Source organism: Tenrec ecaudatus, chromosome 2 (genome assembly GCF_050624435.1).
Source record: "Tenrec ecaudatus isolate mTenEca1 chromosome 2, mTenEca1.hap1, whole genome shotgun sequence".
Lineage (NCBI taxonomy): Eukaryota > Metazoa > Chordata > Mammalia > Afrosoricida > Tenrecidae > Tenrec > Tenrec ecaudatus.
Window position 1 is genome coordinate 19,792,326 of NC_134531.1, and position 23,940 is coordinate 19,816,265.

Genomic DNA, 23,940 nt, shown 5'->3' on the forward strand with positions numbered 1-23,940 from the left:
TGTCTGTAAATTGTGCTCTCGCCAAATACACTTAATTTGCCTTTTTCCAGTCAATTTCTGGCTCAAAGCTCACTTCAAAGAGTGTGTGACTCATAACGAGCTTTCTGAGTTCATATTAGGTAACTTGTCTAATTTAGGTGATATTTGTTTGATCCTCCATGACTTCTGGGTTACTGTTTGCTAGAGTTACTTGTTGCTTACAAATATTCCCATCATCCTGGGGAATTTGAATACAAAACTCACTGCCATTGAGTCAATTCTGCATCACTGCAACCTATAGAACAGAGTATAATTGCCCTTGGGTGTTTCTGAGGCTAATTTTCACAGGAATAGAAAATCTCTGCTTGGTTCTGCTGAGCATTGCAATGCATAGTCCTCTAAATTCCCCTCCCCAGTGCGGAAATGTAACTAAGTTTATAAATACATAGCAATTTCGAGCATAAAGTAATTATATCTGTCTTGTCCAGTGACATTTCTTCACCATGAACCATGTACTTAGAGATTTTACATGAAATGAAATATACTTTCAGTCAACGATTGTAAGCATGCTTTTAAAATAGAAATGTACTTGTGTTTATTCCTGGGACTTTCTAAGAAATGTCCTAAGGAGAGTTCTGTCAATATGGTGCCCAGGTAAGCATCCCACACTAGAAACTCCATGGCAATCAGTGATCCTGATGTCCAGGAGGATGAGTGGGGGCATTCTGGTAAGTGAAAAGACCCCCACAACAACCTAAAGTGTTTCCTCTGTCTCAGTCCAGAGCCCTGGGAATCTGTGACCTGGTCCCAGGGATTCCTTGGCCCGTGTTGACTCTGCTACTTCTGTAGGCTGCTGTGGTCTCTACTCACCAATTGTCCTCCGCCCACCCCTGGCCTGATTGCCATACCTGCGTCTAGTCCCCCACAGCTGCATCTGAACCCCTACACGGCAGCTGTCCTCTGGCAGCATTCCCCTGGGTTTGCTGCTCCTTTCTTCAAAGGCTCTCTAATCCCCACGTGGCAGCAGATCCCCTTGCCAAACTCTGGTTCCTCCCCACAATGCACCCAGGGCCCCGGGGCTGACTTTAGTCTGCCTGTAGTAAATTTGGTCATCTGTGGTCTCAGAGCCTCTCTTCTCCATTGCTTGACACCCACCCACCCCTGCAGCAGCTGTGTTTGCAAAGTAGTACAACCCTGACCACTTCCCCACCTTAGCGGTGCAGCCCCACCCAAGCCTCTTGCCATAGGCCCCTGCTGACCCACATGGAGCAGAGCCAAAGGCCATTCCCAGCATTCTCTGAACAGAGCCATTGGTCTCTCCCATACTGCGCAGTGCAGTGCCACTGTCCTCTCCCAGTCTCCATGGCAACCCCCCACCCTATGCCAGTGGGGCTTCTCCTATAGTCACCTGCCACCCCCTCCTGCAGCAACAGGGTACTCCTCATTTTTGCCAAGCAGCTCTGCCTGTAGCAATGACGATTTCCCCATGGTAGCCCAGCATCTCCACCAGCATCATCAGTGCCTCTCCTGTTGCCTGGTACCCCCTCCCATGGCAGAGGGGACTAACCCACTTCTGCCCAGCAACTCATCCTATGCCAGAGAGGCTTTCTCTGTGGTACCCCAGTACCTCAACCTACAGCAGTACAGCTTTCCCCTCCTTCCCTTGGCACCACTGGTCATGGCAGCAGGACTTACCACACCATTGCCTGGCACCCTAATGCACAGAGATACACTTGCTGCCTGAAACCGCCCCACTTGTTTGTCCTTAGAGACACACCAGTCCTGCCATCTAAATAGGGAATTCTAGTTGTCTACGGATAGTGACATCCTAAAGAGACAAAGGAGTAGGCCCACCTCCAGCACAGTTGGCTTCAAACAGCCCACAGAAAGACTCTGACAAGCCCCCAAAAGAAAAATCCCAGGGCTCTTTGAGTCCCTGTAAAATGGCGCCAAGCTCCTCCAATTTGACCTGCAGACAGCAATCAGCCACAACAGCCTCAATGAAAAGTAAGAGAAACAAAGCAAACACATTGTCAGAGGAATACCTGGATTTAGCGATGTGCAAAGAACAAATAGAAGTTGAGCTCCCACAGAAAGAAATCTTCAGAATACCGCTTGGGGTCATACAAGATATGAGGGAAACATTACAGAAAAAAGAGATGAAATTATAGAGGAGATAAAGGCCATGCACCAAAGAGAAATAAAAGGGCTAAAGGATGAGCACCAAAGAGATATGCAAGAGTTAAGGGACAAAGGAACAGAAGAAAGTAACATGTTTAAAAGGGCTGTGACAAAAGATTAGAGTTAGCTGAGAATCATATCAGTGACCTTAAGGACAACCAGCAACCAGGCAGACTCCAACAAATGGGAAAGACAATGAACGTTATAAACAATTATGCGCCTAATGGGAGACCAGTGAAATTTGTAAATCAAACACAACAAAAGATGAAAAAAGAAATATCAGGGCAATAACCATAGTAGGTGACTTTAATAAACCGCTCTCTGAGAAAGATTGATCGCAGGAATCAAATCTTAATATGGAACTTATAGAACTAAATGCTACAATTAAGGGATTTAACAAGATAGACATTTTCAGAGCTCTACTCCCAAAAGCAAAAAAATCACATTCTTTTCAAGATCACATGGCACATATTCAAAGATAGAGCACATCCTGGGACACAAGTCAAGCCTATGTAAATTGAAGCACATTGATGAAAAATGGATATACCTGCAGAAAATTGAAGCAAGATGCTTACCTCACTTCATACCTTAAGATAAATCCAAAGTGGATCACAGAGTTCAAGGTAAAACCCCAAACCACAGGGCTATCAATGAGGGAATAAGGACAAACCTCAGAACTTTGGTTCAGGGTATACACAGACTATTGGAAATATGGAAGGACACAAACACAGAGGAAGCACAAATTGACATATGGGATAGATTGAAGATAAAACACCTGTGTACTTCGAAAGACTTCCCAAAGAGAGTAATAAAAAGCCCACACACTGGGAAAACATCTTTAGTAACGACACATCAGACAAAGGGCTTATTCATAAAATCTACAATATTCTGCTAGCTTACAACTTAAAGAAAGAAAGAAAAAAAATAAGGAGATGTGCAAAAGACCTGAACAGAAGTTTCACGAGTGCAGAAATCCAAATGGCCGATGAATATATGAAAAATATTTCTGATCATTAGCCATAAGGGGAAATGCAAATTAAAACAATTATGAGATACCACCTAACTCCCTTAAAGCAGCCCAATTCAAAAAAACAGATAGCAACAAATGTTGGAGGTGATGTGGTGAGACAGGAACTCTCATCCACTGCTGGTGGTCTCGTAGGTATGTACAGCCACTATGGAAATCATATGGTGATGCCTAAAACAAATGGAAAGTGAGCTACTATATGACTCAGCAACCCCCCTACTTGGCATGTACCCAGAAGTAGTAAGACACAGTCATGACCACTCATGTGTGCTCAAATATTCATCTCAATGAAGTTCACAATTGCCAAGATTTGAAACAGCCTAAAGTTCCATCAACCGAAGAATGAATTTAAAAATGATTAGGGCAAAAAATGTACAGATGTGCTTTATACAATTGATGTATGTATATGTATGGATTGTGATAAGAGTTGCATGAGTCCCTAATAAAACGTTTAAGAAAAAACACTCTGCTATATAAATACAATAGAATACAATGCATCCCCCAAAAGCAGTGATTAACACATGAAACACATCAACATGGGAATTCTTGGAGGAAATGATTCTAAGAGAAGTAAATCAAGCACAAAAGGACAAGTACATCATGGGTCTACTGAGGCAAGCTTAGAAAGCACAATGGGTATAGAGGAAAAGCCTCCAAGCATATAAATTCTAAGATCAAGGTCCAGGCACCCTAGCAGGAAGCGGACTCAGCCCAAGGATGCAAATGGCAGCCAACAGAAAAGCTGGAGAAAGGCTGTAGGGAAAGGAGGATGTGGATAGTAGGGAAAAGGGGCACTAACTCACACAGGGGAAGGGTATTGTTCATATCTCCACAGGAAAATAAGAAAGAGACCAGACCTCAACCCGGGTACCAACCCTCAGGGGCAACAGACCAGCATGAAGCAAAGGATTAACAGAAAGTTCTTCGGGGTGACCCCAGTCCCAGCTACATTGACCTCATCCCCAGAAGAACGTACTATAGAGAACAGCACTGAGCATACAGCCCCAGGAGTGTCAAGGATCACAAGGAAGCAAAATAAAAGAGAAGGGGAGGCAGGGGGAGAGAGAAAGAAATAGAGGGGGGAAAGAGAGAGGGAGAGAGAGAGAGAGAGAGAGAGAGAGAGAGAGAGAGAGAGAGAGAGAGAGAGAGAGAGAGAGAGAGAAATCTAAACTTTATCAACCAAGCAGTTCAGAGAAGCCAATGAGAGGACTGCAGGATGGTCCTACCATAAGACACGATGCCCCTCAGAGACCCACAGGGCTATAGGGGACAGCAATGGAGGCATGGAGTGGGACTTTTGCCTAGTCTGACACCCCCACACCAGAGCAAAACACCAAAGGAGCACTGTGGAAAAACAAGGGGAGCAAAACAATGAAGTCCCCTAAGAATCTCTGGAATCCGTGGGCAGGGAGTGGCACTTCACCAAACCAGAGTGGAAAACATTCAGAAGGGTCAGCAGACAGAGCTGCAACTATTTATAGGGTTGGGTTTTTCAGTATGCTGTGTTTTATATTTTTTTCTTCTTTTTTATTTTTCTCATGTCTATTCATATAGGATAGGTAGGATAATCAATCCCCAGGAGAAAGCAATCAGGCTGACAGCTCTGGGGGATCATGGGAGAGGACGAGGTGGGAGAAAGGGGTGGGGGAACCAACAAACTCAGGGATAAGAAATCTAAAATCCATGACAAGGAGGTCATAGAATGTCTGATGGGGTTGGTTCAAATACAATATAGCCGAGAGAAAGTACTGAGAGTTGTACGAAGGTTGAAGAGGATAGTGGGACAGGAGGAAAGCAAGAAGAAATAGAGGAAAGTACTAGGAGGCAAAAGACATTTATAGTGGCATAAATTTAGGTATACATACATGTGAATATATTAGCATATAATGATAGGTATATAGGTCTATATCCATACATTCAAATGTTAAGCATTGAGGTAGCAGATGGATATTGGCTATCTATTCAAGTACTCCCTCAATGCAAGAACATTTCATTCTAGCAACTTGGCATTCTGTGAGGCTTACCTTCCAAAACAATCACTGAAGACAAAATGGTTGCATAAGCAAACGTGGTTAAGAAAACTGATGGTGCCTGAACATTAAAAGATATAGTGTCAGGGCTCTTAAAGGGTTGAAGTTCAACAAGAGACAATCTAGCAGGGAAGCTACAAAACCCACATGGAAAAAGACACCAGCCTATGTGATCATGAGGTGTTGATGGGATAAAGTATTAGGCATCAATAGACCCCAAACAAACAAATATATCAATGCAAATGCTGGGGTTCAAAGTGGAGACCTAAAGCCCATCTGTAGATGATTGGACATTCCCTCACAGAAGGGTCACAGGAAAGAATGAGACAGCCAGGGTGCAGCACAGCACCCTAGAACACACAACCTTCCTCTTTAATGCTTCCTCCTCCCCATTATTATTTTTTTTAATTTTTTAATTTTAACAATTTATTGGGGCTCATACAATTCTTTTCACAGTTCATACATATACATACATCAATTGTAAAAAGCACATCTGTACAGTCTTTGCCCTAATCATTTTTTTCTCTTTTCTTCTTTTACATTTTATTAGGGACTCAAACAACTCTTACCACAATCCATACATATACATACATCAATTGTATAAAGCACATCCATACATTCCCTGCCCCAATCATTCTCAAGGCATTTGCTCTCCACTTAAGCCCCTTGCATCAGGTCCTCTTTCCCCCCCCCCTCCCTCCCCATTCCCCCCTCCCTCATATGCCCTTGGTAATTTATACCTCGTTATTTTGTCATATCTTGCCCTATCCGGAGTCTCCCTTCCCCCCTTCTCTGCTGTCCCTCTCCCAGGGAAGAGGTCACATGTGGATCCTTGTAATCAGTTCCCCCCTCCTCCCCATTATTATGGTACCAGTTCTATCTTACAATCTGGCTAGACTGGAGCACATACAATGGTGCAGATAAGGGCTCTGTATACATGGAATCCAGGACAGATAACCCCCTCAGGAACAGCAATGGGAGTAGTGATACCATGAGGATTGGGGGAAGGTGGGAGTAGAAGGGGAAGAAACGGAGAATGGACTGCTCTGATACACAATCCACCACCACTACCTCCCCAGCGGGAAAAACAATAAAGTAAATAAAGGGAGACAGTGGGTGGTGTAAGATATGAAGATAATAATGATATAATTTATCAGGGGTCCATGAGGGTTGGAGGGTAGGAGAGGGAGGGAAGAAAAGAGGAGCTGTTACCGAGGGCTCAAACAGAAAGAAAATATTTTTAAAATGAAGAAGGCAACATATGTACAAAGATACTCGATACAATTGATGTATGGATTTGTTATAAGACAGTGGTTCTCAATCTTCCGAATGCCTCAACCCTTTAATATAGTTCCACATTGTATGGTGATCCCCAACCAACAAATTATTTTTGTTGCTACTTCATAAATGTAATTTTGCTACTGTAATGAATCATAATATAAATATCTGATATGCAGGGTGTATTTTCATTGTTACAAATTGAACATTACTAAAGCATAGTGATTAATCACAAAACAATATGTAATTATATATTGTGCAATATTTATTTATAATTACAAATAAATGAAATTTTTTTTCTTGAAGTATGGTGTAGCATACAGTCTTCATAGCGGGTACTCGTATGTGGCCACATCTGCATGTGGGCAGAACCACCTTGAGACATAGAGGAGAGGTGTCTCAGTACCTAAGACCATCAGAAATATGTTTTCTGATAGTCTTAGGTGACCCCTTTGAAAGGGTTTGACCCCCAAAGGGGTCGCAACCCACAGGTTCAGAACCACAGTTGTAAGTGCTATAAGAGCCCCTTATAAAATGATTTACAATAAAAGTACTCATATTATCATTGTTTTTAGAAGTTTTATGGGACTGCTCTCAATGCTTTGGTCAAGGATCCAGAGAAATACATTAAGTGCTAATTTCTGTAATTGTATGTTGTGTGCCTCAGATAGATTTATCACCCTCTTTAAGTAAGTTTATTTTTCTTTTCATATTTCTACTAACATAGCATATGTAATATTTCCAATACAAAAGAGGGTTTCAGATATTGATCATTTTAAAAATAAATTTGAATGCAGTATAATTTGTGTAACTCCCTAAATCAATTAGAAAATAACTCCTCTTTTCCATGATAGCCCTTAAATATTTAAACTGTAAAGATATATTATAGTACCTCATCATTTCAACTGATGGTCTTCCTATGAGGAAAAAGAAAAATCTAAAGATTATCGCACCTTCTAAAGAAGTACAGATCACAAAAATAATCTCTCTCACTAGAAGTACCTGCTACCAATGAACTGCTAATTAATAAGGGTAGCTATTTCATTTGCCTTGTCTTTTTATTACTACACTAAATTATTTGTTACTGCTTTCATGCTTTCTTTGTCCCCCTGGACACTCTTGTAGCAATGATTGTGTAATATCTATATTGCCTCTGATAGATAAAGTGTTTATATTGTAATATATTCAAAAAATACATTTCTAATACATTGAGTCAAGAACACTAAAATTATGTAAATACTTACTCAGGGGAGGGAAGAATACACTGAAACATAGTTGATTGGGAAATTGATTTACTCCATTAAACCTATAATTTTCACACACACAATCTCGGCACACACAGAAGGGGGAAGCATTGCATTTTATATGTAGCTTGCTTTATATAAATCACTCAGTTCCCCGCTTTGCTTTTCCAATGGAGATATCATACAGTGTCATCATATTTTGCAAGGCTTGACATTTCAAACTTGAACTCAGTAAACTGAGAGAATACAGACAATCAGCTCAGCAACAAACATTGTTTTGTGTTACATTTTCTTCCCCACTACATTCGCATGGGTTCATGATTCTCATATGAAACTTTAAAAGACAGTAGTATAAATAGAACAGGGTAATAACATGATCTTGAAATATATTTTTTGTTGTTTTAATAATTTTATTGGGGGCTCATTCAACTCTTACACAATCCATACATACATTCAATGGGGTCAAGCACATTTGTACATTTGGTTTCTTTTTTAATGTTTTATTAGGGGCTCATACAACTCTTATCACAATCCATACATACATCAATTGTGTAAAGCACATCTGTACATTCTTTGGCCTCATCATTTTCAAAGCATTTGCTCTCCACTTAAGCCCTTTTCATCAGGTCTTTTTTTCCCCTCCCTCTCTGCTCCCCCCTCCTTCATGAGCCCTTGAGAATTTATAAATTATCATTTTGTCATATCTTGCCCTGTCCGGCATCTCCCTTCACCCACTTTTCTGTTGTCCGTCCCACAGGAAAGAGGTCACATGTAGATCCTTATAATCAGTTCTCTCTCTCCAATCCACTCACCCTCGACCCTCAAAGTATCGCCCCTCATACCCCTGGTCCTGAAGGTATCATCTGCTCTGGACTCCCTGTGCCTCCAGCTCCTATGTGCACCAGTGTACATCCTCTGCTCTACTTAGACTTGCAAGGTAGGATTCGAATCATGATAGTTGGCGAAGAGGAAGCATTTAGGAACTGGAGGAAAGCTATATTCTTCATCGGTGCTACATTGCACCCTGACTGACTCATCTCTTCCCCTCGACCCCTCTGCAAGGGGATCTCCAGTGGCTGACAAATGGGCCTTGGGTCTCCACTCTGCACTTCCCTCTTCATTCACTATGGTAAGATTTTTTTTTCTGATGATGCCTTATGCCTGATTCCTTCGACAGGCTGGTGTGCTTCTTCCATGGGGACTTTGTTGCTTCTGAGCTAGATGGCCTTTTGTTTACCTTCAAGCCTTTAAGACCCCAGACATTATCTCTTTTGATAGCCGGGCACCATCAGCTTTCTTCACCACATTTGCTTGTTGACCCGCTTTTGCTTCAGAGGTTGAGTTGGGAGGCTGAGCATCATAGAATGCCAATTTAATAGAAGAAAGTATTCATGCATTGAGGGAGTGCTTGAGTAGAGGTCCAAGGTCCTTCCGCCACCTTAATACTAATCCTATAAATATAGGCACGTAGATCTATTTCCCTATCCTCATATATATATTTGCATATGTACATGTCTTTGTCTAGACTTCTGTAAGTGCCCTTTGCCTCCTAGCTCTTTCCTCCATTTCCCTTGACTTTCCTCCTGTCCCACTATCATGCTCCATCCCCACCTGGGTTACAGCTATACCTCTTCTTTACCTTACCCTTGATCATTCCCTACCAGGCCTGCAAAAACCCACCTCACCACCAATTTGGATCACTTGTTGTTCCCTTGTCCCTGGGTTTGTTAACACCACTTCCTTACCCCCCTCCCACCTCCCCCTATCCCAACTTCCCCCTGGACTGTCAGTTCCATTGCTTTTCCTCCAGATAGTTCATCTAGCCTGTTAGGTTTCTCTCTCCGGAACTAGATTTCAACCTCAGTCCTTGGCTCCACGCGAGAAAGATTTCACGCTGAAGCCGGGCTCGTTATCCAAGTGAATTTAATGAAAGTTCAAAGAAGCATCAGGTTTTACGCGGCACCCATAGGATTCCTTTGATCATGCGGCCTGGCAGAGACTGCTCCGGGACACGCAAGGATCTCTCCCCTCCCATGAAGATGACCAGACCGCACAAGCAAGCAAGACAAGACAAAAAACCCCTCTCTCCCTTGGTCCCTGCCTTTTCAAGGGTTACGGGGGGAGGCGTGGTGAACGACCCCAGGTTGATCCCATTGGTTGAATTGCAGTCACCTGGCCCAGGTGGGCTGCTCCAGGTGTAACACCCATCTGGGCCCACCGGCGGGAAAATCCAGCTTTTGTCCTTTGCTGGCTCTCCTGGGCATGCGTAAATGGATTTCCCAATTCCCTAGGCTAAGCTACCTAACAAGCCTATCTTAATTAGGCAGACCTGCAGAGATAATAACATGAACAAAAACAAGACAGAGCAAAACCAAGCAACAGTATACAATAAAACAACAACAAACCACTGACAAAGAACAAAACACATCAAGAAAGAAAAGCTTGTAGTTAGTTCAGGGATTGTTTGTTGGCCTTTAGGAGTGTTTTCCAGTCCAGTCTGTTGGGGCACCACGCCCTGGCCCCAAAGTCCACTTTCAGCATTCCCTGGGGACCTTGCTGTTCCATTCCCTTGCTGTTCTGCTGCACTCCCCCAGTGCTTTGCCTCAGTGTGGTAGGATCAGGTTGGGCGCAATTCCCACACTGTGTCTCCAGTGCTGTCCCCTGCAGGGCGGTGGGTCAGTGAGGGACGTCAGATCTCATACTGGAGCTTGCCATGTGGTCCTCTCTGTGAACTGGATGCTATAATTGGGGTTTTTAATATGTAAAATGAAACTTGATTTTAGGATTAAAACACAAGTTGATTTGGCTAATATGTTTTTATATATAGCAATTAAACACAATTAAAAATCCCATGTACATTTTTAATGTATTACTGGATACATGAAAATTGTAATTCTTGGAAGAAACATCAGCAAAGAAAATAAAGTATTATTTATAAATCCCTGTCTAAAGTCTATAAGATATTTATGTTTCACATGTCTTTTCATGGAGTTTTTAATAAAATAAAGAGTTGTTAAAAGTCTTTAGAAAAATTCCCCCAAAAGCAACATTTATTGTTGTTATTCTCTCTCCTACAGCTACTTTTGTTTAAGATGAACTCACCAAACCTGTAAGCTTCAAGTCAAGCAACAATCCTATTTACTGGTAAATAAATTTGGGCCATGTGTGATGCATGTAATCAGTTTTTCCATCTTTAGAAGTAGAGATTGGGAACCTTGCTTGGGAAAGTTCTCATTGACTTTCCCTGTTCTTCCTTTTCTAAGGTATACGGTACTCAAAATGAGTGATATTTGGCTTCGTTATCAATAGTCTTGTATCAAGAGTTTCTTTTGGTCTAGAAATTATAACATAATAACTTCAGACATTAGTAGCAAACAAATTTGTGTAGTCCATATGACAGCATAAGGGAGAAGATTGATTTCTGATTAAGGGTTATAATATTACCAAAATTTAGCCATATGAAAGATATAGGTAAAATATAGCAAACAGAGTTTATCTAGAGCTCAGAATAACTGTGATGGGTTCACTTTTTAGAAAATTTGAACGTTCTAGAAGATTGAATGATGTTCAAATCTTCTAAAATGAGAACCAATCTTACTGTTTCATATTTACTCTAATAAATTTCCCCAGATTCAAAAATTCACTCTTCCTTTTTAAAAAGTCATATAAATTATTTTCTTAGTATTTATGGATGATAGAGAAACAAAGACATTATAAAATATGCAGCATTTTGATTACCTAGAAAATTATTATGCCGTCATCATTTATTCTTATAATTTTCACAGTAATGCTTGCAGAGCATGGATTAAATGTTCTCTCTCTTTTTTGCTATTTTGTTATTTGATTATAATAAGTATAAAAATTGTTTTTAAGTGAAAAATGCAATTCTTGGCCAGTTCTGAGCAGGAGCAGTTTTGTAATTTCCTTTTCCTCACCAAACTTTGAAGTTTAAATTCCAACTTGTTTTGTGTTTGGTTAGCTCTTTTGTACTCCGTGACATTAAAATCCCAAGTTAATAAAATATCATAAATCAAATGTTGGATGGAAAAGGTAACATAGCTTCAGTTATTAGACTAATATTGCACAATAGTATGAAGAAACTATGTTGTATTTTATGTTTTATTAGAGTATAATACCTATTTTCCCCTTAACTTTATGACAATTCCTTCTATTTTCCTTTTTTTTCTGTCTTCCAGTACTTATGGGGATTGATCAGAAGTCTGTGTTGGGATTCAGCTTTTCTCACACTGAATATTCTTCCATAATTATTTTATAATTGTAATGATAACAACTTATACTATTGGGGAAAAATATGAAACAATGAATATAATGTGTCTTTTGAAAATATGTGAAACTGGAATTCATAACAGAAAATATACATCCTCACTATTAAGGAGTATTCAAGCTGTAGTTTTGCAGATATAAATATTTCCTCTCCTCTGGTGCTTCATGATGTATTCAGCATGTTTTGCCAAAGGCACAATTCAAAGGCATTGATTCTTCTTTGGGCCTCCTTATTCCTTCTCCAGATTTCACATGAAACTGTTAAGAAGACCTTGGCTGGGATCAGGTGCATCTTAGCCCTCACTGTGACATTTTTTTAACCTTTAAAGAAATATTTGGAAGTATAATTTTGGAATTAAATTTACCGAGTGCAACATGTTAGCTGATTTTTGACTGATGCATCCATGAGTGTTGATTGTAGATGCAAGAAAAGTAAATATTTGATAACATTATTTTTTCTTCAATTTATTGTTCCAGTTGCAAGGTTTGGTTTTTTGTTTTTGTTTTTATATTGAAGTATAAGTCACACTGAAGGCTGAATTATAGTTTTGATATTTGTTATTATATGTATCAAGTTATAATTTCAGCAAGTTGTAATAATCTGTAGATCTCCGGTTATTAATAAGTCTTTTTCCTTTCATGATACCATCATCTTTTTATAGAGTTCAACTTTTCAGGTTATGTACTCAGTATACTTCTTAGGTTATTAACTCAGTATGCAGACTGAATAAGGGTTATAAAAAGATATGATATCATGGAGTACTTCCTTATTTGTGGTTGAATTCTTGGTACATAGACTCTGGCCTGTGTACAGATTCTACAGCAGCACAGTCAAGTGTTCCAGAATTCTCATTTGTCACAGGGATATCTACAGTTGGCTATGAGTCACACTATTGAATACCTTCGCATAATCTATAGACTGTAGATGAACCTCTACCTCAGATTCTCTGCCTTCAGTCAAATTCATCTGACATCGGGGAGGAGATCTCTCATTTCATGTCCTCTTCTGAATCTGCTTTAATTTTCTATCAGTTCCTTTTATACTACTGAAAATATTTGGAAATTTTATTCATAAAAGCTTTTTTTTCTTGTGATATTAATGATCCCATTCAAGCATTTCTGTAGTCTGTCTGATCACTCTTTTTTACAATAGCTACAAGTATGGATATTTTCTCAGCAGGTTAACTTCCAATTTTATTGATATAGACTAACGAGTGTTTCCAGTTCTACATCAGTACTTTGAAACATTTCAGCTGGTATCCTTCAATTCCTGAACTCTTTTCTTTCCCATTGTCTTCAGTTCAGTTTGAACATTTTCCTTCTTCAATACCACTGGCTCCCCCCGCCCCCGACACACACACTTTTTTAAAAAAAAAAAGTAAGCATTAAGCATTTGCTGAATTGAAAAATCTTTAGTTCTAAGACTAGCAGTACAGAGTTGCAGAGTATAATTTAACACTAGTTGTAAGTATATGAAGCATGGTACTTCTTTCAATTAACTGAAGGAAAAATGGGTATTTCTTTTTAAATTTACTACCAACAGTTCACTCTGAGCAGTTCTGCTAAGCTTTGCTATATTATAAACAAACAAAAAAATCTTATTTTTTTCCTTTTTCCTTCATCCTTTCCCTTTTTTTGCCATTTGATAGCATTTTTCAAGACAGGCTTTGATCTTGAACTCAGTGGAAGAAAAAAACTTTTGAAGGAAATTTTGTTCAATATAAACTTCTCAGCAGTCAAAATTTGGACTGTAAAAAAATGCATGCAAAACATTCTTTTCTGAAAATACTTAGCTTTGAACCATGCAGCAAATTACACAAATGCAGAATGAAACCACATTTCAACTCCACCCAAAGTAGTCATTCTAAAAGGTGTAAAAGTCACCTAACTTAGTCACTAGGCACTGTTCACTTTCAAACAGGAGACAATGAAAAATATTGCCCACAATCAATGTCCCAACTCTAGGGGGTGTTTCAGAAAGTCTTCAACTTCATGCTTTAATAGGGACGAGGAGGGTATAACGGAGCTCTGTATCCATAACTGTAGTGCGGAGAAGATAAGTTCCCCATCTGGAGAAGATCTCCATCCTCCTCCTCCACTACCTCCTCCTCTGTATGATGTTCTATGATATCCCACGCATCATAGTCTCAATCTTATCCTCTGGGGTGGTAGTCCGGACCTCGTGAACTGCCATAGAGCAGTCTCTCCATATAAACGCCAGGTGTTGGGGTGTGTGGTCTTTTTGTTATGGAGAAATTAACTCTGATCCTAAGGCCTTCGAGCTCCATTCCATTGGCACATTCTTTAGCTTCCTTGGCATTGTCTACTTTTCCAAACTATATGAAGGCAAATCCTCTTGAACGCCCTAGACTACTGCTCATATACAATACACACATCAGCTGTGGGACCATATTTAAAGCATATTTCTCTTTGGTCTCTCTCTGTGATGTATGAACTCAACCCAAACACTCCAAGACAAGTTGGGCCCAGGGTTTGCCAGATTCCCAACATGGGAATATGACTGTGACTGGGCCTTCTGCGATATTCCCAACTGTAAAACCTGCAATGGGAACGAGATTGAGACCGAGATCTTGTGTACTGTCTTAGTGAACTTCTTCTGGATTTAGACTTGCCATGGTTCTGCTTGCCACTGTCCCTCCTGACTCTGGGCTGCAGTTGCCCCTCGATGCACTTCAGTAGAAGCTGTCAATCTCCTGGTCCATGGCAGCCTGGTTGAACGCAACTTTGAGAGCCACTCACATATGCAAGCACTCCACGCTGTTTCCTCACGCAGGCGCTAGCCCAGAGGTTCTCAACCTGTGGGTCCCAACCCCTTTCACAATATATAATTACATATTGCTTTGTAATTAACCACTATGCTTTAATTATGTTCAATTTGTAACAATGAAAATTCATTCTGTATATCAGATATTTAGATTATGCTTCACAACAGTAGCAAAATTACAGTTATGAAGTAGCAACGAATATAATTTTTATGTTTGGGGGGTCACCACAAGATGAAGAACTATATTAAATGGCTGAGGCATTTGGAAGGTTGAGAACCACTGCTCTAACCAACACCGTTGGCTCTTGATTATTCACCACCTCCTGGAACGATTGAATGCTGTCCAATTCTGTTTCATACAGTGACTTTGCTGCTTCCTGCTTTGTTCAGTATTGAATCAATAGAATCCGTTAGTACAACTTGAAGCTTGCACTGATTTCTTTAATTCTGTCCGCTTGAGAAATGCCTCATGTGGGTTTCCTTTTTGGTTCTAACTCTAAGCCTTTGCACAATTCTTTACTTTACTTGGACTCCTAAAGCTGCCCTTTGAACTATCCAGTTTAACCCCTTTACTTCATTTTTTTAAACTTTTGCAAATAGCTATTGTGTGATCAAGAGCTACTTTTAGAGTCTACTCTAACATATTTTTCTTTCTTTTTGTCCTTTAAGGACCTTCTGCTTTATTCATGCATTATATTTGCTATCATCTCACAACTCATGTTATTGGCCATCAGTGTTCAGAATATCAAATCTATTCTTGAGACGGACTCTACATTCATATTCAAAAATTAATCTAGAATTTGATTAATTAGTACTTTAATCTAGAAGTAAGTCCAAGGATGTCATGGTTATATTACAACAAATTTGTTTTTCAATGCAGCTACACCAAAATGAAGACAAGCATCTGCTTACTAAGACCTCTTCTTTAAGTTCTAAATTTTTTGAGATGGAGTTTTAAATGATAATTTTCCAACTTCATGATTTCAATGGGAAGCACACTTTCTTTTCAACATCTACTTGTATTTATCAGTGATGTGGACACCAACAGGACTGACAGAGCTTAAAGTTGCCTAGTTAACTCACATTGTATAACCCCCATGTCTATAATACATTTTTACACAAAGGTGATCAAAGTGTTCTTTTGATTTTTTATCTTAATGTACAAGACTCATATTAAATGACTATTAAATCTAACATAATAAGTACAATTGAAAAAATAGTTAATATAATTGACTTTATTTTAATTGCAACTTAACCACCTTTTTTAAACACTGAACATTGATAAGAGTAAGTCTTGATATCAGTTAGTAATTCTTTTTTTCATATTTTATTAGGGGCTCATACAACTCTTATCACAATCCATACATATACATACATCAATTGTATAAAGCACATGCGTACATTCTTTGCCCTAATCATTTTCAAAGCATTTGCTCTCCGCTTAAGCCCTTTGCATCAGGTCCTCTTTTTTTCCCCTCCCTCCCCGCTCCCCCCTCCCTCATGAGCCCTTGATAATTTATAGATTGTTATTTTGTCATATCTTGCCCTATCCGGAGTCTCCCTTCCTCCCCTTCTCTGCGTCCATCTCCCAGGGAGGAGGTCACATGTGGATCCTTGTAATCAGTTCCCCCTTTCCAACCCACTCACCCTCCACTCTCCCAGCATCATCCCTCACACCCCTGGTCCTGAAGGTATCGTCCACCCTGGATTCCCTGTGCCTCCAGCTCCCATATGCACCAGTGTACAACCTCTGCCCTATCCAGCCCTGCAAGGTAGAATTCGGATCATGGTAGTTTGGGGGAGCAAGCATCCAGAATCTGGGGGAAAGCTGTGTTCTTCATCGGTACTACATCGCACTCTGACTGACTCATCTTCTCCCCTCGACCCCTCTGCAAGGGGATCTCCAGTGGCCGACAAATGAGCCTTGGGTCTCCACTCTGCACTTCCCCCTTCATTCACTATGGTATACACACACACACACACACACACACACACACACATATATATACATACATACATATATTCTTTTTTTTTTGCATGATGCTTTATACCTGGCAGTTAGTAATTCTGTGTGGGTGAAAAGAAGTAGCTTTATATTCAAAAAGTCCTCAGATTAAAGCATTTCCTGGGAACATAGGCCCTACACTCATTTCCATCTGTTAGAAAGGGATGATGAAGAACTTTGAGACACATCATTCCCTTGATTTCCATAAGTTCTACAGATCTTAAACCATATGTGTGAATGTTGTTCTTAGGCGCCATTCCATCAGCTTTGACTCACAGCAACCCTAGGGACAAACACTGGCTTTCCCGAGCCAAACTCTCAATTATTCTTATGTTTCAGCCCGTCGTTGCAGCCACGGTGTCAATCCATCTTGTTGCAGCCCCTCTACATTACCAAGTGTGATGTCTAGGGACTGGCTCTCCTGACGTCAGGTCCAAAGTACATGAGATGAAGTCTTGACATCCTTGCTTATAAGGACATTTCTGTCTATATTGATTTATAATATGCAATTAATAACAATATAAGTTATCACAATAATTCTTTAAATAAGATGGAATATCTTAGCCTTGGTGGCAGAATAGGTTAAGCACTGAACTGGTAACTGCAAAACCGGGGGATCAAACCCACAAGTAGTCCCTCTGTAGAAAACTGAATCTGCCTACTCCCTGAAAGATTTACAATCAATAAAACACTGTTTCATATCTCTCTGGTATTCTCTCCTTTCAGTCAAATTGTATCTAATAGCAATAATGATATTAACTGTATTGCATACTTCTGGCAGGTCTCTGTGGATGGCTTCTTGCAATCACTTTTTAACTATCTTAATAAAAATTTTACTTGTGTGTGATGTTAATATTATTGGAAATTTCTGTAATGCATTTGATTGCCTTTCTTTAAAATGGATATATATATACATATATTTAAAGAGATCAATAGATGATAGATAGATAGATAGTTGGTTGGCAGACTCTCCTGGCATACACAAAGAATGCTTTTGTTTGTGTAAGCACGCCAATTGATAGTCTATCAACTCCTGGTACTTAATCAGGTGCTGCCTCCTAAAATAATTGGCCATTGTACAATTCTGCTTGGTACTGTGTCCCTGTGTTTTTTCCCACTCTCTTGGATGCTGCCTGCATTGTTTTTGCCTCTCTTTGAAGCTGCCTGCGTTGTTTTTGCCTCTCTCTGAAGCTGCCTGCGTTGTCTCACGGTGTGGCCACATAGAGTTTTAAAGTTGTAACCAGAGGCTTGACTTTTTCTTCACGTATTTCAGCTTGAGAAGTGCCAAGCAGGTTCTCCTCTTTGTGTTTCTAACACCATGTCTTCCTCAAGTGTCATGATAATACTTTACTTTTTGTTCTCCAAGAACTGTGAAAATTTCCGTTTAACTCTGCAGCTTCATCATCCCTAGCTTACCTTCTCTATGTTCAACTGCAAATTTTTCAAGTATTTTTTTTTTTTTTTTAGTAGCCAGCGGCTGGGTCTTCGGTGATTTTATTTTAACAGAGAAACCAGGCTGCACTAAGCCTACATGATTAGAGCAGATGGTGGCTATCTTTCCAGAGGGGGAGCCTGAGCCCTCCTGGCAGCACCCACCCAAGGTTGAAGGCAAAGCCCCGAGTGCGCCCTCTCCTGCACTGCCTGGCTCACGGGTGAGATGAGTGTCTGCACAACCACACTCAACCATGGTAGGAAGTCCCAGCGGGCAGAGGAGGTGATCAATGACTCACGGACGATGAGAAGAAAGTGCAGGGGAGGGAGCTCTCTATTCTCCAGGGGAGGGCATGGCATGTGCATTCTTGACATAAGTATATCCTGACGGGGGCCTTGGGGAGGTTGTTGATGGGACGGGGAGCTAGGCTAGTGAGAGGTCTTTGTGTCTGAGGAAAAGAACTGCAATGATTAGGGCTAAGAGGAAGTGTTAAAATGCCTCTAAGTATGAAAAAGGAGAGCCTTCTTTCTTCCTTTCTCTTAAATGAGCCGGGAAAGGGTGTCTTCCTTTCCTTGCGGCAGTGGGCTCAGTGGGTTCTCTCAGACATGATTTCTGCACCATGGGCTTTTGTGGGGAAGGACACAGGAGTTAGTGTCAGAAGCAGGCTTCTCTGTACAAGGTCTAGTACGTGCGAGTTCTTAGGCTGGATGCACACAGGAACCCTGAGCACGCAAGGTGCTTTGGTAAAAGCTTCTGAAATATTGCAGTTGTGTGACAGATTTTTGGCTCTTTCTTGTACACATACTCATTGGGAGACACCCCAGATAACAGGATGGGGACCAGTTTGGCTTGGGAGCCACGGTGCCTCTGCCCTAATTCACTACATGTTCTTTTCCGAGAAACACATTCAATGGCTGCGTGAAGCCCTGTGGATCAGAAAGCTCGCCTGCCCTCCACCCACCTGCTCTCAGGCTTCCCATGAACCCCACCACAGCAGGGGCTGAAGAGGCAGGGCATCTCTGCTCCCTCTCATGGGGAAACTACTTGGTGACCTCATGAATGGCATGGGCAAGGTAGCCCACGTTGCCGGAGGTGACTCCAGCCACAGAGATGCGCCCGTCCTTTGTCATGTAGATGGAGAACTCCTTGGTCAGCCGCTCCACCTGTTCAGGCTTGAGCCCCGTGAAACAAAACATGCCAATTTGGTCAGTGATGTGCTGCCAGTTGTGGGAGGAGCCCTCCTTCTTCAGGTTGGAGACCAGCTGGGTCCGCATGCCGATGATGCGGTCTGCCATGCCTTTGACTTCCTGCAACCATTGTTTCCGCAGCTCCGGCGTGGTCAGGATGGTTGAGGCAATCCGGGCCCCATGGAGAGGGGGTTGGAATACATGGGACGGATCAAAATCTTCAACTGCGACTCCACTCTCTTGGCGGTTTCAGCATCCCTGCAGACCACGGTAAAGGCCCCCACGCGCTCACCGTACAAGCCCATGTTCTTGGCGTAGGACTGGCAGAGGCACACGTCAATGCCCTGTTCGATGAAGTGGCGCACGGCCCAGGCGTCCTTGTTACCGTCCCCACTGGCGAAGCCTTGGTAGGCCATGTCGAAGAATGCAAAAAGATTCCTTTTCTTCACCACGCTGGCCATCTTCTTCCACTGCTCAGGGCGGGGGTCCACTCCGGTGGGGTTGTGAGCACAGGCATGCAGGAGGACCACGCTCTGCTCGGGCATTTTTGAAATGTCATCGATAGCACCTGCGAAGTCGAAACCGCAAGTCTTGGGGTCGTAGTACCGATACCCCTGAAGCTGCATGCCAGCGTCCCTGAAGATGGGCGTGTGGTTTCCCCAGGAGGGCTTGGGCAGAAAAACGTCTCGGCTGAACTTAAAGAATCTTTGCAGGAAACTGGCTCCTCTCCTGAGTGCGCCGGTGCCAGAAATGGTCTGCACGGTGACGTACCGGCCACTCTTCAACACCTCGCTGTTCTCGCCCAGGGCCAGTTCTGCAGATGCCTTACAAAATTCAGCCAGTCCCCCAATGGGCAGGTATTCCTTGTCCAGGTTTTTCGCAGCAATCTGGGCCTCAGCCTTCAGGACACTAGGGAGCACATAGGGCTTTCCTTTGTCATCCCGGTAGGCCCCAACTCCCAGGTTCATCTTTTTGCTGTTGGTATCTCTCTTAAAAGCTTCGGTGACTCCCAGAATGGGATCCGGGGGCCCCATCTCCACATGGGCCCACCAGGAGCTGGCTCTGGCAGAAGCCGCGGCGGCGAGGCCTGGGTGGAAGGCGACGGAGACTACGGAGAGGACGCGACCAGAGTGCAGCAGGGCCATGGTGGGCGGCAGGAGGGCAGCGGCTCGCGGCTGGCGGCAGGGCAGACCCGAGGACAAGTGCAAGTATTTTAAATGACTTACTGCGTTCTACATGGAAATGCCCATGGAGATGTGATCTCATAACTGTTAGGCTCTTTACTTGCTATTATTCATTATATTATGTATGTTGTTGAGAACAAATTTAAAGCACTTGGGATATACTCGATTTTTCCCATAGAATCCTTCAATATAGAAACCTGAGACCGGATATATATATATATATATTTTTTCATTAGTTCTTTCAGTTTACACATGCTGAGCATATTCTTCCTTTTTAGGTATTGAACATGGTGTCTTAACATATTTCATTGTAAGATTTTAGTTTGTCATCTCAATCGGCCCTTTGAGAACTTCTCGTTAGTTCTTTTACTTCATCAATTTTCCATTTGATTTAGTTATTCTAAGATTAAGAGCAGTTTCAAAGTATTTCCTATTATCCACTTTGATCTTTTCTTTGATATCCACTATTCTTTCTTTCTGGCTTTTAATTACCTTTGATTTCTTCATGGATGGCATTCTTGATGTCACACCACATTAGTGTTCAATGCATCAAATATACTCTTGAGATGCTCTTGAAATTCAAATAGTGATGATAAAGAATTGCCACCTTCAGTGTGGATTACAAAAATTTTTTAAAGAAAACAAAAATCATCAAACCAAAGCAATAGCTGACATCATGATAAATAGTGGTAAAATTGAAGTAGCTTGGAACTGCATCAAGGTTCATGGAAGGAGTCATAAAAGACTCAATTGGCTTGTGGTGTTGGCGGGGAATATTGAAGTACCATGCACTACCAAAAGAACCAACAAATAGATCGTGGGAGAAATACAGCCAGAGCACGCATTACAAGTAAAAATGGTGGCACTTAATATCACATACTTCAGTTTGTCACATCCTTTAGACATGCTGCCAGGAGTGAATAGTCCCTGGAAAAGGATATTGTGCTTGGAAAAGTGGAAGGGCCACACAAAATAGAGGAAGACTCTGTACAGTCCACAAGATGGATTGATACAGTGGCTGTAACAGTGGTGCACTGTAGGTGATGCTTTGTTCCGTTGTACATAGTCACTATGAGTCAGAACCAACTTGATGAGACTTAGTAACTATAACATACTCAAAATTATACTGTGTTTCTCATTAACCTGTGTTAATCTGCTTCATCTCCAACTTGAATTTGTATATGTGTGACTTATTGTCTTTTGCACAGTGGTTTTGTTCTGAATGGTGACATTGAGCTTCTCTGTGAGTTTTTGAAAGATATAGCCAGTGGTTGGGCTTACTTGGTGCTCACCAATTTGGCAGATCTAAAACTAATTTTTTTGTTGATTTTGGTGAATCAGTTTAAAATGGCACTTGTGTTCAGGGTTCTCTGTAAGGTAGGCAGATGGGGAGCTGTCTGGTGTGGAAATCCCAAGTTCATATTCATTACTGTCTGCTAACATTTGTTCATTCAACAGCATCCTCTAAGCACCCATTGGAATGTTCATTTGATACATAGATAAAAAATTAGACAGAAATATGCATGTAATATTTATTCATTTCATGAAATAGTACATTTTTATTCCATTACATTTATGACTTCAGTAAAGAAACATATAAAATAATAGAAAAAAAGTGCTAAACAACCAGTGGGTAACCTGTGGTCATTTGTTTCAACTTCATACACTCTAAATTCCCACTAGATATTGTGAGTTATGCAATTCCTGAAAGTGTTCAAAGAACCAAAGATGATTTCAGAAAAATTCTAAGTTCAGCAGAAGCAGAAATGTTGGGTTTTTTTTCATCAAAATCAAAGTATGAAGAAAGCAACTGCTTTGAGATTGATGATGGCAGCAAATGTACAAATGTGATTGACACAATGGATGTATGTGTAGATTGTGATAAGAGTTGTATGAGCCCCCAATAAAATGGTTTTTTAAAAAAGTATGTTCAGGGAAAAGAAACCACCTATTTTTAACATATGAAACACAATCACTGTTATTTAATTGGTCCACTTCTAAAGGAATGGGATTCTACCCCTACAATGCAAAGATAGCTAAGGACACATCACACTGACAATGTTCCTCTGAGAGTGAAGAGTGTTGCAAGTGAGGATGTCCATCAGGAAGACATTTGGAAATATCTTAAGAGTCTTACGGTTTTTATGTATTGTTTAATAATTTTCATTAATATTTAAAGCCCCTTTCACCTAATCAATTTTGATGTACCTCTTTTAAAGTATTAACTGCATTAAATAATAAACTGCCTTTTGACATACCTTATTTGTATAGTTAAAATGATCATTAATGAAACAAACTGATTGTTAAATTATCTGACCCACCAATGGATGGAATTCCACTACTTGATTTCTTTCTACTCTATCTAGTAAGGTGTATAATTGTTGTCTATGTTATTAAAAGTAAAAAAAGGATTTCTTGTGGCTAATTTCTCAAAATTCTATTGTGATATTTCAAATTCCTTTGTATTTCTAAGGCCTGTTTTGCAACTGTCACTCCTTCTTGGATCAGTAATAAGCAATTAAATTTTATTGCCCATTTGGTCAATTTCAGATGGCAGAAAATGGTAAAAATCTTCAATTTCTTTCTCTATAGGGATTCATTTGTACATTTGAACTATGGTTGTATTAAGTGGTCATCTTTGTTGGCATATGGATATTATCCTATTACTGACATCTTTATAATTAATCTTAAAATAATATTTTTGATTGTGAATCACAGCATTATAGACTTTTAATTTCCTATTATAGACTCTCCCAGCATTATAGACTTAATTTCATATTAAAAGATAGAAATTGTCAATAGTATTCTGTTTGATTTAAATAATAACTATTTTATGAATCTTAGGGTGTTTAATTCCATTGATAACTTTCTAATTTTCTTTATTTATATTTCATATATCCCATGATCTTGTTAGCAATGCATGTCTCCAGTATTTCTTTTCTTCGAATTATTTTCTTGTGCCATCCCAGCTATGTTAGGAAAGATTTTCTAGCAAAACATATCCAGTGACACTCATCTATGTATAGGAAGGAGATTTATATCAATAATTAATTATATAACAAGATGGAATTCCAAATCAAGTCTGTAAGTCCAATGACAGTCCATAAGTCCCTCTACAAGGTTACATCACCAGCTTCCTGCCAGTGATGCAGAATGGTGAACCAGAAAGCAGAGAGCTCACAGGCCAGCAAGTGCATAGTTGAATGGGTCCAAGGTTGGTTGAAATATGGCAGGGAAGCAGCAGCTCTCAGGGTCACTCTCAATTCCAGCAAACAGCTAGGTCAAGTGCAGAGGAAGAGAGTAGCTCACAGAATCCTTTATTCA

At 40.7% G+C, this 23,940-nt stretch overlaps 2 pseudogenes; both read right to left on the reverse strand.

Moving 5' to 3' along the window:
• Window positions 1-13,970: 13,970 nt before the first annotated feature.
• On the reverse strand, window positions 13,971-18,500 carry LOC142439820 (uncharacterized; annotated as a pseudogene).
• On the reverse strand, window positions 18,278-20,629 carry LOC142438871 (aspartate aminotransferase, mitochondrial pseudogene; annotated as a pseudogene).
• Between the last annotated feature and the right edge of the window lie 3,311 nt (window positions 20,630-23,940).